The 15,051-nt window shown below is 48.0% G+C and overlaps 1 protein-coding gene across 4 annotated transcripts in view; it reads right to left on the bottom strand.

The window, feature by feature from the left end:
* The window catches only part of Smco4 (single-pass membrane protein with coiled-coil domains 4), a 76,821-nt gene that overhangs the window by 20,714 nt on the left and 41,056 nt on the right, over positions 1–15,051 (bottom strand). The gene's annotated exons all lie outside the window — the stretch shown is intronic.

The following is a 15,051-nucleotide window of genomic DNA, read 5'->3' as shown; positions in this document are numbered from 1 at the left end:
GCCAAAACTGCCAAGTCAGAAGAGTGGGCTAGAAATCTGAATGAAGAGACCCGAATAGCCTTCAGCCTCAGCAGGTCCACTGTCTACTGAAGTTGGCTTACTGGCTACCATGTGCCCAGCTACTGTGTCTGGGGAACAACTCAGTGGCTCAATGATTTCAGGTATTCAGCTTTCATGAGCAGATGCTGGTGGAGTAGGTGACAGGGACAACAGCTGGCCTGTAGAGTAAGGAGTAGCTCTACTGCCTGACGATCCTTCCCTACTTATCCCAAGCAGCAAAGACTCTGTCCTGCCACTGCTTCTTCCCAGGCCTCAGTTTCCCCAGCCAAAAACCAAAGAGGATGACAAGACTTACACATGGAACAAATAATGCTCAAACCAGTGCCACCTGCCACCAACCCCGTGTGGCAGCGTAACAAAGCAAGCACAGGGTGGTTAGAAGCCTTCTTGCCACTAGGCTGGCACTTGGTCAGACGAGCCGTTTTGTTGTCTAGAACACAGACTGGCATATGAGCTTTGAAGCAAACTGCCACCAAATGAGGAGTTTAAAGAGGCAGAGATTTATTCTGAAACCAAGAAGGCAGCGTACACACATTCCCTGCAGAGGTTCCTCCTCTGGGCCAGCGCCGATGGACAGAGGCATTCCTTGGCACCTCTGCTCCCTCCCATCTTCTCACTAGTCAGGAGACCTAGTCATGCTGAGTCTGTGAGGTGGCATTTGGGGTCTCCTGACTAAGCCATGACGATTCTACCCCAAGGTCTTCATGTTGGCAAAGTGGCTTGGTTATTACTGAATTCCTTTCAGGCAAGTTACTGGATTTACTGTACCTTCATATTAATCACAGCTGGGGAGAATAAGCTCGCCCAGTTTCGATAGCCTGAGCAGCACTGTGGCAAATGGGCCTCTGATGAGGGCCCTGGGATCATGCTCAGAGCCCCACTCTTCCTCCATGACCCAGAAGCCAGGATGAGGGTGGCCCAGGCTACAGTCTGTGATCACTGCAGGAAAGGAGGCAGGCAGCTGGTTCTTGGTTTACACGGCTGCCCTCTCCCCATCCCTCGGGACCTCACATGGCTTTAGCACAAAGCTAAGTCTCTTCTGTTTGAGTACCACCAAGCAGAGTTTTAAATGTCCAAGTCTGAAAACAAGAACAAAACTATAGACTGCAGTCACCCTGCTGTTAGCGTGTGTTCTCTAAAACACTCATCCTCACAGACTTTATGAACTCTCTGGAAGCCTTCAGGCTTTGAAACTAGGAGGCATAGCAGAACAGGACTCCATTCAGAACAGAAGGCCAGTGCAAACTCACACCCTTTGCAAACTCACACCCGGTCCTAACAGCGGACAACTTCAGAAGAGGCAGCAGTGTCTACACTTTAGACTTGGAAGGGCTAGTGTTCCACAGCTGATAGGACCACAGGCTCTCTCAGCTCTCAGCTGCCGACAGGAACTCAGCAGGTGTGAGCCTTCTGGAAGGCCACTCACCACACTGATTAAAAAGCTAAAAAATCACATTCACCGTTTGAAGCCACAATTCCATTTTGCAAATTCTACAGTAGAAAACAGAACTGACACAGAACAAAACTAGACAGTCAAGGACATCCACAGTAGCCTTATGCGTGAGGTAAAAAACAGAAAGACTTCTTGCCAACAAAAGGAAATTATTGGGTAAATAAATGTGGTTGACTCATAAAAAATATTAAGCTATTAAAATAAAAAATCATGTTATGCAGAATTTTTCATAAAAAAACTGCAATAACAGCTAATCCTTAATTGAGCTAGGCACTACACTAAGCATGTAAAGTAGTGTAATACAGACACACACACGCGCACGCACACGCACACACACACACACACACACACACACACACTCGCGCGCCCTCACCCCATCAAAGGCTAAACCAACTCAGGCATGTAGGTGTTTCAACTTCTCAATCAGAAAATGACTGGCCGAGAACCAAGGTTCTTGCTCAAGGTAATCTGGCATGTGTGAGAGGGCTCTGGGATTTGAGCCTACACAGGCCAGCCTCAGAGCCCTTCTCACAAATCTGAACAACAGCCTAGAGATGGCAAGCCCTATCCTGAAAGCTGCGAATGGAACCTTATGTGAACAAGCCCTCTGCAGATACTATCAACAACCTTGAGACCAAGCCAGCACAGATTCAGGCCAACAAAAGCCCGAGTGGGAGTAAACCTAGTCTGTGAAACTTAGTTCTCAATATTAGAAACACAGTTTAAATTTAAAAAAAAAAAGAGTCTGGGGATAACAGCTCAGAAAGAGTGCTTGTCTAGCATGCTTGAAGCCTGGGCGTGGGTTCAAATCCCAATACTGCAAATAAAACAAAAACAAAAACAAAAAAACCCAGCAATACCCTGAATGAGCCTTGAATGCCATGGCTGGCAGAAGCAAGGAGCCAACAATTAACCCTACAGGCAGCTGAGGGTCAGTCCTGCTTGCACCTTGAATTGGCACTCAGGTCTCTAGCCACTCACGCTGTTAAGAGCCACTCTGACAGGTGGGAAGACAGCCGTTACGGCAGTTATAAGAAACCCATGCAAACCCCTGTAGAGTGCTGCAACCAATGCAGGAGAGAAAACAGAAATCAAAATTTACACACAAGGAGCTTAATTATGCATACAAAATACATGCAAATACAACAAAATGTTTTTAGTGATTATCCCTGAATAGAAACTTGTTTAGCACTACGCTTTCTTATACTTTTTCAATTTCTATAATTAGCCTGAGTCATTTTTACAAAGAAAAGAAAGGTTTTTAAATTAGCAATTCATGATATTTCTGCAAATCTAACTCAATCACAAAGACTAAAAATCAAGAGGTCCAAAGTTCCCTAATTATCATCTTAATTCAATCTCAGGCCACCACATGAAAAAAATCAGCAGCCAAGGCCTCACCTATAATGTCTCACATGCCAAAAAGACAACTCCAACCTGCTGCCCTGGAGGTTGGCTCAGCCTGGAATACAGTTGACATCCTTATCTGGATCACAAGAATGCCAGCAGCAGTATCCAGAGAGGGGCCTACGGGCAAGCCAGAGCTTTAGAGGCAGGGTAGCGGAGAACAACAGATTTAGTGTGACTGGCCAGTGTGTGTTGGTGTCTCCAACTCACCCCTCCACTTCTCGGTGTATTAGTGCTTAGAGGTGTCTAACTATGTGGGCCAAGCAAGAACACCAGCAGTCAACTTTACCATCTGGTAAAAAGCAAAGGCCAGAGCTGGAAAGGCTTCTTCCAGGACTCGAATTCAGCTCCCGGCACCCATATCAGGTTCACAACTACCTGTGACTCCAGACGCAGGGCTTTTCAAGAGAAAATCCAAGGCCCATGATTGTAACCTGAAGAACATCCTAAGAACCCTAAACCTGAGCCGTGCCGCCAAAGCAAGTCTCACAGCTTACTTGCACACAGCTTGAGATACGCTCCATTCCACAGCTTCCTTCCTCCTCTAAGATTTTACAAAACAAAAAACACATACATTCATGAACTAAAAACCTGTTTGAGCATTCCCAAATCCTTCCATGCTTAATGCCTGGTGGTATCACAAAAAAAAAAAAAAAAAAAAAAGTAAAAAATAAAGCAAACCCCTGGAACCCTGGGATAGCATGCTAAGTGTCTCATCTGTTTACACACCAGCTATCCAGCCCTTACCGTAAAGAAGAGAAGGTGGTGGTGGAGGTGGTGGAGGTGGAGCAGGAGGGGGAGGAAGACGATGACATCTTTCTTATACAGCCCAGGCCCACTTGCCTGGGCATGGTGCCGCCCACAGTGGGCTGGGCCCTCCTACATCAATCATTAACCAAGAGTTCTCCACAGACATGCCCATCGTGTAATCTGGTAGGGTTAATTCCTCAACTGAGGTTCTCTCTCTCAGGTTAGCAACTGAGATGAAGCGCCACACAACAAAAGATCACCAGGTGATCCTGAGACAGGATGAATGCAGAAGCCTTGAGACCACAATAGCTTCAGTTAAGTAAGCAATGCAACTCTTCTTACTAAATGTGCTGTGCTGGAAACAGTTACTTCATTAGGAATGTGAATCGGGCTGGAGAGACACCTTGGTGAATAAAACACTTGCCACACAAGCACAAGAATAGGAGTTTCCATCCCAAAAGCCCACATGAAGCTTGGCAGCCATGATCCTGAGATCCCAGCACAGAGAAAGGAAAGGCTGGCAAGCCAGCTAGCTAGACTAGCTGGAACTGGTGAGCTGCAGGTTCAGTGAGAGGTTCTGCCTAATGGAGCATAATGGAGCATGATTGAGGAAAATACCCACCAACTTCAAGCCTCTACGTGCATGCCTCTTCATACATGCACAACACACACACACGTATAACCATGTATAGACACAGGTGTGCAAACATGCATACCACCCATGCACAACTGTACAATGGATATCTAGATATTATGAAATTTGCTTGTTGTTATATTTAACTTATAAATATTCTAATTCATAAGGTATAAGTGTTTCTAGACATGGTTTGTATAAATCAAAGGTATTCAGATGGCTTAACTGGGGAAAAGTCTTTAGAACAGAAGGACTGGCTTGGATCCCCAGAACTCAAGTACAAAGCTGGGTACAGTGGTCAGATGAGTGGCAGATAAGCGAATCCCTGGAAGCCTGTGGGTGAGCCAGCCTGATCAACATGGCCAAGTTTAGGCCAATGACAGACGATCTTAAACTAGAGCTTAGTAGGAACCTGAAGACCAATACCCAAGGTTATCCTCAGATTTGTGCATGCAGACACTGTCAACATACAGACCCCTGCCCTATATATTCACACACACACACACTGTTCAGGAAAACCTCATCAATTTTTGAGACTTAGGTAGAAGAGTCCTAAAACTAAACACTAGTCCGGTAAAGGTCAGGGAATGGAAGAACAGAGGCCGATCGACACTGGTGGGCACTCACAACTGATTTTCTGAGAGGCAAGCAACTGAGGTGCACTAACTCCCACAACTGCCACTGGCAGACCTGCCTCAGAGAAGGAAACAAAAGCACGCTATACCCCATAGATGTATGATTCTAGGAATAGATCCGACGGGAAGTCAAACTGCAGGGCACCAAAGGCCCGTTATTACACCCTAAAAATGAAATACAAATTTCTATAAAAGAGCAGAAATGGGGAAATATTAAAGTTTAATGATGGAAGAAATAAGAAAAGCCAGGTCTTGCAAAACAGACTTGTAACCAAATCCTGCAAAGTGAAAGAATTCGTGGCAACAAAATGCAAGGCTTTAAATCTCTCAAAATGCATAAATCAAGATGCATTTCAGGCATGTCTGTGAAACAAAATTACAGGAGCCAGTGGGGAGCAGGAACGTGGAAAAGGAAGCTTACTGCTGCAATCCCAGCTCTCAAGAGGCAAGCAGTGGGCCCAGCAAGAGCTGGAGGCTAGCCTGGGCTTCAGGGAGAGCTGGAGGCTAGCCTGGGCTTCAGGGAGAGCTGGAGGCTAGCCTGGGCTTCAGGGAGAGCTGGAGGCTAGCCTGGGCTTCAGGGAGAGCTGGAGGCTAGCCTGGGCTTCAGGGAGAGCTGGAGGCTAGCCTGGGCTTCAGGGAGAGCTGGAGACTAGCCTGGGCTTTAGGGAGAGCTGGAGACTAGCCTGGGCTTCAGAGTGACACTGGTTCAAAACCAAAGCCAGACAGAGGATAGGTGGGTAGATCAGTATGCACATAGACAGAGGCAGAAAGACAGACATAACCAAAGGAGACAAATGGGAAGGACAGACAGTGAGGAGAGGACACTGGCCTCTGTGGCAGAGCTTGACTGTGGGCTGCAGCCAGTCTCCACACACTGCACCCCGCTTTTGGAGAAGGGAAAGGAGGAACAGAGAGGGAACATTTTCAGAGTGAAGGATTGCTCCACAGAGCCAGGTCTGGCTGACCTCCTGAGCAAGAATGTCCCCTGGGAAATATCTGCTTATTCCAACCTAGAGTGCATAGGACAAACTCTGAGGCAGCCCACACAGCTCTCTGCTAACTCTCAAAGGCTCCTGATGGAACACAATGGCAACTTGTTCAAGCTTACAGGGCCTCAGTTTCCTCTTCTCACAATGAGGGATCCATCACCTCTCCTAGGAGGGTGGGCGGAGATGCCATAGCAGGGTGGCACTGTGAGCCCAGTCTGGCGCAGGGAAGCAAGCCTGAGATTATCCCTGCAGCTTCTACTTCAGGGCCAAAGCAGAATCCAGGGTTTTCCAGTCAACACCTATTGTAGGCCAGAGGGCTCCCAAGGCCAGCTGTCAAGGTTTCAAAACTCACTAAAATCTTCGATACGGAAAAGGAATTTGAATGGGTTTGGCCAGGATCATACATGCCCAGTTGATGAGAGCTGCCCTTGACCCAAGGCCGGAGTCTACGTGGCCTTTCTGGTGCCAGGCAGCCTGCATCACAAAGGCACTCTGTCCAGCAAGAGACCCAAGACAGGAAAGGTTAAAGAAACAACTGGCTTCCTGGACAACAGGATGGCTAATGCCAGACACCATTCATACCTCATTCACTCCCATGTCAGGATCACCCAGATGTGAGCTAACAGCTATTACTACCCAATGGCTTATGGAGCAGACAGCTGCTCAACTGCTCACTTGCTCGTGTGTGTGTGTGTGTGTGTGTGTGTGTGTGTGTGTGTGTGTGCTCGTGCACACTCAAGTGTCCATGCGTGTGCACGTGTGTATATGTGTATGTGTACATACATGTGTATGGAGAGGCCAGGGGTGAATCTCCGGTGTTTTCTTCAGTCAGTCTACACCTTGTTTTCTGATACATGGTCTCCTATGTCTTACCCAGAGCATACCACAGCAATCTGCCTTTTTTATGTAGGTACTAGAATTCAAACTCAAGTCCTCATGGCCACATAGCAAATACTTTATCAACAGGGCCACCTCCCCAGATCTGAACTGCTCTCTTGATCTAAGGTCTAAGACTTTCCCAGACGCCAGCAGAGTGGAAAGCATGCCCAATGAATGTGGATCAGAACCTCAGCATCCAGTTGAGGTAGATGTTGAGAGGCCTGTAAACAAATGAATAAAACCCAAAAAGACTTTGACTGCATCAACAAGATAAAGACAGTCAACTAAATGGATCCTAGAGAAGCCAGGCAGGAAGATGATTAAAGACTGTTTTGACAGAAATGATCAATTTGACTTTTCCCTCTTCTTCAGCTCTGTATTATGTCTTGTATTTCCTTGGCATGCTTTTGTCCCAGTGCCCTCAGACAGACAGTAAGTAAACAAGAAACTTTCTTTATGGCTGTTTTAAGCCAACTTGTAATGGTGGAAAGTCACAAAGAGGCCCAAGTCTGGGGTCAACAGTACAGATGCAAAGGCAAGGTCTTTCAAATCGCAGTTTATCTAGGTGCTAAAAACCAGTGGGTAAGACAGACAGTCAGCAGAGAGGATCTAGGAAGCAGGTAGAGTCCGGAGGCCCGGGGCCTTGTCACTACAGACTGCATACTCTTTGACGTGCATGGGCTCTTTAGAGATTCCCTGAAGAAAGGCACTGCTCAATCCGCACTTTTCAAAAGTGTGGATGGGTGTAGAGGGCCCTGTCACACAGAGCCATTCCAACTTGTACTTAAGGGCAACCTTCACACAGGACACACAGCCTGCACTGGAACGGTGGCACTGCCTGTGACCCTGGGCCAGCTTTAAGGTCCCAAGATGATTTTGCCAACTGTCCAACACTGACAACCCTAACAGCACCGTCCTCTGCGCTGTTGCTGGGATGAGTTAAGTCAGGGCTCACAAAGCCCTCACCATGTCAGCCCTGGCTCACAAAGCCATGTTACACTCGAGTCTCACCATCCCTATCAACCTCACGACATGCAGAACCTCCAACACCTTCCATGCCACCTCTTCCTTCCTGTATCTTTGAAACCTGACTTCAGAATCTAGTGTAATGACCTACGTTGTGAAACACTGGCTTGAAGCCAGGCGTGAGTAGGAGCAGCAGAGCCCACAGGTCTTGGGGAGCACTAGTGAGGGACAGGGAACGGAAAGACCCTCTCAAGCAACTGCAGTAGTGAGGGTACCATTGGTTGGTGATCCAAGAAGGGGCAAGTTAAGCCTGTGGGATCAGAGGAAGACAGTACTTTCCCCCCACACCACTGTCACCTGCACAGAGAGGCATCCAGCAGCAAGTGGCTAACTCTCACAAAAAACTAATTGATTTGGTCCGAAATATCACATTCAGATGCACAGTTTCTACAGTCACACCCTGATGTTGTTCCTGAAGCCACCATTCTTACAGCAGGGGTTACAACTGTCACATTGCCTCACAGCTAAGGACCTATGTCAGTGCCTGTCATCCTCAGCCACTTCCACTGTGCTGGTGACACAGTGACACTCAGAACAATGCAGTTGAGTCATGCCAGCACTGAACCCACTTAACCTCAAAGCCAAAGCCACATGCAATTATTCTAAAATCTTAGCACCATTATCCTTGTTACAGAGACATGGAGAACACCCTGTCTGACTTAGAGATGGCATTCTCTGCTCCCCGGGACATAATTAACTCAGAAAAAGCCCTCTTTAGGCTCACAAAAGGCCATAATTTATTAAGACCCACTCATTCACTTCCTACAAATACATAGGTCAGGTCAAGCAACTCCGAGATTACAACTTGAAAGATTAACTGTGCTCACAGCACAATTTGTTTAGAAAATTAATGATATTCAGGGCAGTGGATTCATTAGTGCCAAGCAGTTAATAAAACAATCGTGGAAGTTGAAATGCCCCCTCATCTCCTGTTATTGTCACTATGAGAAAGGCAAGCCCAGGGAGTCATTAAAGGTCACAGTGTTTACTGTCTACAACTCTTGTGTGTGTAAGTCACAGAGGAAAAAATTCTGATCAGTGGGGCAAAGAAAGGACGTAGCTAAGAGAGAAGAAACAGCAAAACCTGTACGCTCCCTGATAAACCTTGCTCCCCACGGACGTCTTCCTTCGCCAGATCCAGCAGGTGGACACTAACCATAAAGCACTGATGGTAACCAATCAACCTTCCACAAGACAGCAGCTCAGATGTTTGGCAAAAACGAGATGAGAAAAGAGAGGTTCAGCACACTCAGCTGCGAACAACAATATCCCAGAACTAGACAGCCCACACCACTAGTGTAGGCAAACCAAAGAGAAAGCAAAACTATGCTTTTCCCAATAAAAGTAGACTCTGCTCTCCCACCTTTACCACCCTCCCCTCACCGTGGACCAAGGGAACCTTCCTTAGGCCTTAATAAAGCTGCAGTAGTGATGGTACTGTGAGAATGAGACAGTAGGGGGAGGGGAGGGGCAGATATGGGTGAGTGCATCTGTGTGTGTGTGTGTGTGTGTGTGTGTGTGTGTGAGTGTATGCACATTTGTGTGCTCGTGCGCATGTGTGTGCTTGTGTGCATGTGTGTGGGGGTGCCTGCGTGTGTGTGTGTGTGTGTGTGTGTCTGTGTGTCTGTGTGTCTGTGTATGCAGGTGAGGGGATGGGTGTGTGTATCTGCCTGTCTAACTGTGGTAGGCAGGCTGTAAGAGCTGAGCTCCTTGGGAAGAGAGACCAAGCAAGGCACTTGGCCTGTCCTCTTCCTTTCTTGCGTTCCCCTTCCGTTTTTAACTCTAGAACCAGGCCAACCTTGAACTCTGAATCCTCCTGCCTCGGTCTCCCAAGTGACAGGGAAACAGATATGCGTCTCCATGCCTGACTCCCTGATCCTTTAACTGATACCCATCTGGCTTTTCGTTTGACTTCATTGCTCTGAAGAACTGGCTGTGCCAGGAACAGTGTCTTACAGGTGGTCCTTCACAGATGTCACATGACTATGGAGACTTCTTAGAAGTCTACAAAACGAGGTCCTTTCTACCCTTTTCCCCAAGGACTAAGCTAAACCATGGTGGATGGCTAATGCCTACCCTCGGTCTCTAGCATTTGCTTCTCTCCAGATATGGCCTGTTCTCTCCTCGTAACCGCAGATGAAGATGGCCGTTGGGTAAGCACTTGCAGCATGCCCAGCAGTTCCCATCCACTCTCTCCTGACCGTCCGAATGGGACACACTAATTTTAGGCCTTCCTTAAACTTGCCGAGAAGACAAAGAGCACTCCCCAGACTAATCTGCCTATGATACACAGGGACAAGTCAGGACCCCAGCCTGCTAGCCAACTCCACACTCCCTTCCTGCAGCCAGAGTGAAGGGCCTCACCCCAGAGCAATCCTTGTGAGGCCACTGGAAAGTCGCACCTCCATGAACACACATAGAGCTATCGGAATTTTCCCAACTGGGGCAAGATAAGAACCCTATTTACTGCTAGTAGGACTGTAACCCAGTACAGCCATTATGGGGAAAAGTATGGAGGTCTCAGTTACTACTCTGTTGCTGTGAAGAGACGCCATGGCCAAGGCAACTTATAAAAGGAAGCATTTAATTGGGGCTCGATCACAGTTTCAGAGAATCAGTCCATGATCATCATGGTGGGAGCATGGCAGCAGGCAGGCACGTGCTGGAGCAGGAGCTGAGACTGTACATCCTGATCCGAAGACAGAGAGAGGATGAGACTGGGCCGGGCCTGGTCTTTTGAAACCTCAAAGCCTACCCTCATTGACACACCGCCTCCAGGGAGGCCACACACTCCAACAATGCCATACCTTCTAGTCCTTCCCCAAGAGTTCCACTAACTGGGGACCAAGAAACCAAACAAATGAGGATATGAGGGCCATTCTCGTTTAAACCTCCACAGGATGCTTCTGAAAAATTAGAAATAGAACCACTACAGGAACCACAAAGCAGGCTCTGGGATATTTCAATCAAGGAAAACCAGCAAGGGACAGCACAGCCTACAGACAAGGACAGCATCTATGGTTGGGCTGTATTCATTCTTCACATTCTTGTTCTTGGTAAAACCACATTTACCTGTGGAATAATATGAACCCCAAATACTGATCAAGATTCCTCTTCAGTCTTTAAAGCCGCATCTGCCACATCTCTTCAGAGGTCACGCCAGAAGCAGCAACAGCACATTAAGTAAGACAGGGTCAAAAGGAGGCCGCGGAAAGACAAGTAAGACTGGGAACCCAGGGGAGCACGCTCAGCCCTGCATCCTCCATCCTCAGCAGGTTTCACAAGGGTTGTGGTCACCATGACCATAAAGCTGACAGCATGGTGGGAACACAGGGATGGTAGGTACCGAAAGAGCATGCAGTGCGCCTTTAAACTAAAAACAACACGCTCGAGTGACTTCAAAAGTCAAGACTGACATTTCTGATATAAGCAAGGAACTAACATGGCAGGGACAGCTGGCCAATCAGGTAGCAGGCAGGGGAGTTGGCAGGATCCACCATGCAGGTGTTCAGTGAGGCAGTAAGCGAAATGAAAACAACTCAATTAATTCATTGTGCATTCCTGTCCAGCAGAGCCAGGAGATAAGCCTGAAATACCGACGGCAGGCCAGAGACTCATTCAGCAAACGTTGGGGCTGACAAGGAAGCACATTTAAAGGATAAGATTACACAAGACTGACTCTGCAAGCTCTTTCCAACTGGAGGCCAGGCGCAACCAAAGAAGAGAGCAAGAGAATGCAGATCACAGAGTCCTAACCAGGGGCTCCTCCAAGGAAAAGCGGGAAAGCGGCAAGATGTAAAAGGCAACAGCCAGGCAACGGGATGACCCTCATGTGTAACGTCCTCTAGGTGTGACACCCCACCAAGCTGAGACTTGACACAAACACACCACGCAAGTCAAGCGTCGGACATGCTGGCAAAAAGCAGACACAAGGGATGTCTCCCTCCACACAGCCAGGAAAAGAGAAAGACACAGTGTGGTTTAAATTGAGGCAAGAAAAAAGAAGGGTGATGGGGCTAACATGTGGCAGAGATGATACACATCCTTTCTAGAGAGGGGGACCCCCACAGTGCTGCAGGGGGCACCAAGCCACTCACCCTCAATGCAAGCAAGTCACTGGCAGTGAAAAGCAGGCACCCATAGCAGATGGACAATACCTTTGTTTCATAGAAAAGGTGCTAAAAGGGGTATATAAACGGAAGACATGACCACTCCATGTCATTTTTAGGGGGGTTGGGGGGGGGAGACAGCCAGAAGTATCTGGAAGAGTCCAGAGCAGGGAGAAAGAGCAGTAGACTGAACATGGCCAGCAGACGGGGCCTGACCAGAAGAGAAGCAGGAGCAGAGGAGACGGGTAGGACACAGATGAAGACCAAGGAGCAGGAGGGCGCACAGCCAGACTAGCTGTGCCCTATGGAGAATGAGGAGCTGGGAGGGAAGCACACGAGCTAGAAAAGTGTAGCGATGAGGAGTTAGAAGAGCTGAGAAGAGCCAGGATGTCAGTGAGGACTTTCTAAGGGAGCCTATGGACAGCACGCCTTTGGTACGCTAATACTCATCACCTCCACACAGACAGACACTTGTCCCTTCTGACAATGATAAGGGAAATGGTTATTTTGGTAGAGGGGAACCCTCTTTACAAGTTCCGGAGCAATGCTGGCTTTTGTCTAACCACCACAATCTGGGGAGATGGAGATCCCTTCGGACCTGACAGGGGACTGACAGGGGACTGACAGGGGACTGACAGGGGACTGACGGGACTGACTGACAGGGGACTGACAGGGGACTGACAGGGGACTGACTGACAGGGGACTGACAGGGGACTGACTGACAGGGGACTGACAGGGGACTGACTGACAGGGGACTGACAGGGGACTGACAGGGGACTGACTGACAGGGGACTGACAGGGAGATGACTCAGTGGTTAAATCTCTTGCCATCAAATAGGACCAGAGTTAGGATCCCCAGAGCCCATGTAAATGCTAGGTGGGTGTGGTAGTGTACCAGCTGGCCAGCAAGACCAGCCACATCAGAGGGACCTGCCTCAATGAATAAGGTTCAAGATGATCAAGAATGACTCCCAACCTCAATCTCAGGCTTCCATATTTATGAACACTCATATGCACACACACACACACACACACACACACACACACACACAAATGGGAAAAGAAAAGACAGTAAGGCACTCACCCAAATCATGGAAGGGAGTTCAGTGTCTTAGACTGGCTGAAAGTTTACAAGCTTAACCACTAAGCTTGACTGTAGGGACACTATGTTGCTTCCCAGCATAAGTAAGAGATATTACTTCAAGTAAACTTCAAGGGAGAAACTGTCTATTGCTGGCTAATTCTTAACAATGTACCACTGGGACCTCCTCAAGCGCGCACACACACACAGAGCACTTACAGAGACAGAGAACATAACTATTTTAACTTTAGGAGGAAAGTTCATGGCACTCAAACCTAAACTACAGAAGCAAGCAGATTCAGATTTGAAGACAAAGGTTAAAGGCAGAAACCCAGCACAGTCCTTCCACAGGCCCCAGGGGAGTGTATGTGGGTGGTCAGCCTTGGCTTGGTGTACCACAGGGCTGTTAAGGCACAGAGAATGATCTCAGAACCCTGTGTTTGCCAGCCCCCAGATAGTCCACTAAAACTATCACTGGGCTGGATACAGAGCCCCCAGATTTCCCCTGCAACTATAATATTGTTTTAGAAAATAAAAGGCAGCAGCTGTCCCAAGCAGCTTCTCTGGGCTGAATTCCAGCACAGCACCATCTACGCCTGATTATCTGTGTTCTCTAAAGTGTAAAACCAGGACATTTCCTTACCACACACCTGCTCTACTGCAACAGCCTTCCCTTCCCTGGTCACCATCAGACCACAGGTTAAGCTTCAAGTTCAGTTCCAGGGGTCTGGAAGTGGCCTCCTACAGGGGCATGGCTGCAGCTGCACTCTGAAACCCAGAGTGCCTCACACCATTTTTCTTAATACTAAACACAAAACCAAGGGCAGCAGGTGGTGCGTATGGATGCTAGGCACTGTGCCAAAGGCTTTTGGCTTGAGTCGTCTCATTTCATCTCCAGCATCTCTGGGGTAGGCCTCATTTTCAGACCCAGCTTCAAGATGGAGAGGTTATCCAAAGTCACATAAGAATTCATACCCAGATTTATTCAAGCTACACAGCCCAAGCTTTTAACGGTCACACACTCAACATTGTAGCAGACTGCCCTCTGAGGCAGCAATAAATAAATGGGTCAATAAAACAAACTCACAGAAGGCAGATCCCCCAAGTGGAAGGACCAGAGTGCAGGGGGATCAGGAAGCAAAATGCCCCGGGGAGGGGGAAACACAGAGGGCCTAAAGAAGTGATCTGAGGGAAAGATGAATGGGTCCTCACAAAACCAGGTGTGCCCTGTGGCACCGTGAGTGTGGTGTGACTCCCCCATCTCCTCTCTGACATCTGTACAATCTTCCCTGGTTGGAGGATACAGGAGAGTTCAGAGAATCCACCTTCTTGCATGTGCTGTGCCCTATCTGAAGTCCAAATCGACATATTTGAGGTGGTAGTTCCAGCTCCCATTTTTCTGCTTTCTTTATTCATAAAGCTAAGGCAAGACCCTCTCTCTGGTCCCTTGTAGAAACACCATTCTGCAAACTGACCTGAATATTTCTCTGGCTGTTCTTTCACCTGTAACGAGTTCTTCCAGGCAGACCCACGCATCAGCTGGGCAGCTGCTGGGCACAGGTGGGTAACAGACATTTCAGAGTCAAAAGAGGGACTGTCTTATAGTGAGACATACAGCCCTTCATCCTATTGCAATCCTCTCGACAGAACACTAAGCTTGCAGACAGTCTCCTTCACAATGAATTAAGACTCCACCACCACCACCATGCCAGCAAGACCCAGCCTCTGTGGAAGAATCCCAGTGTGGCTCTCAGCTTGTGAGCATGATCAGGACCTGAGGCCTCTCTGCCCTCTGGAGTGTTAGTTTCTTGACTAAGGAGAGTAACCTAGCAAGACCACACAGCAAATATACACAGTCCTGGAGCCTCGGAGACTAAACACTGTGGGTTGGTTTCTTGGCTCCCTGTACTTGTCTACACTAACATTTATGAACAATAAAGAAAAAAAGAAGGTGAGTGGGCTGGGGGAAGTTCTCACTCGATGGTAGGAAATGTAAGAATAAATCTACTAGCTGTGTGGGAGGAGTTG

The sequence above is a fragment of the Mus musculus genome, chromosome 9 (assembly GCF_000001635.26).
Source record: "Mus musculus strain C57BL/6J chromosome 9, GRCm38.p6 C57BL/6J".
Classification (NCBI taxonomy): domain Eukaryota; kingdom Metazoa; phylum Chordata; class Mammalia; order Rodentia; family Muridae; genus Mus; species Mus musculus.
Note: the sequence above shows the minus strand (reverse complement) of the source record. Positions and strands in the feature narration are given on the sequence as shown.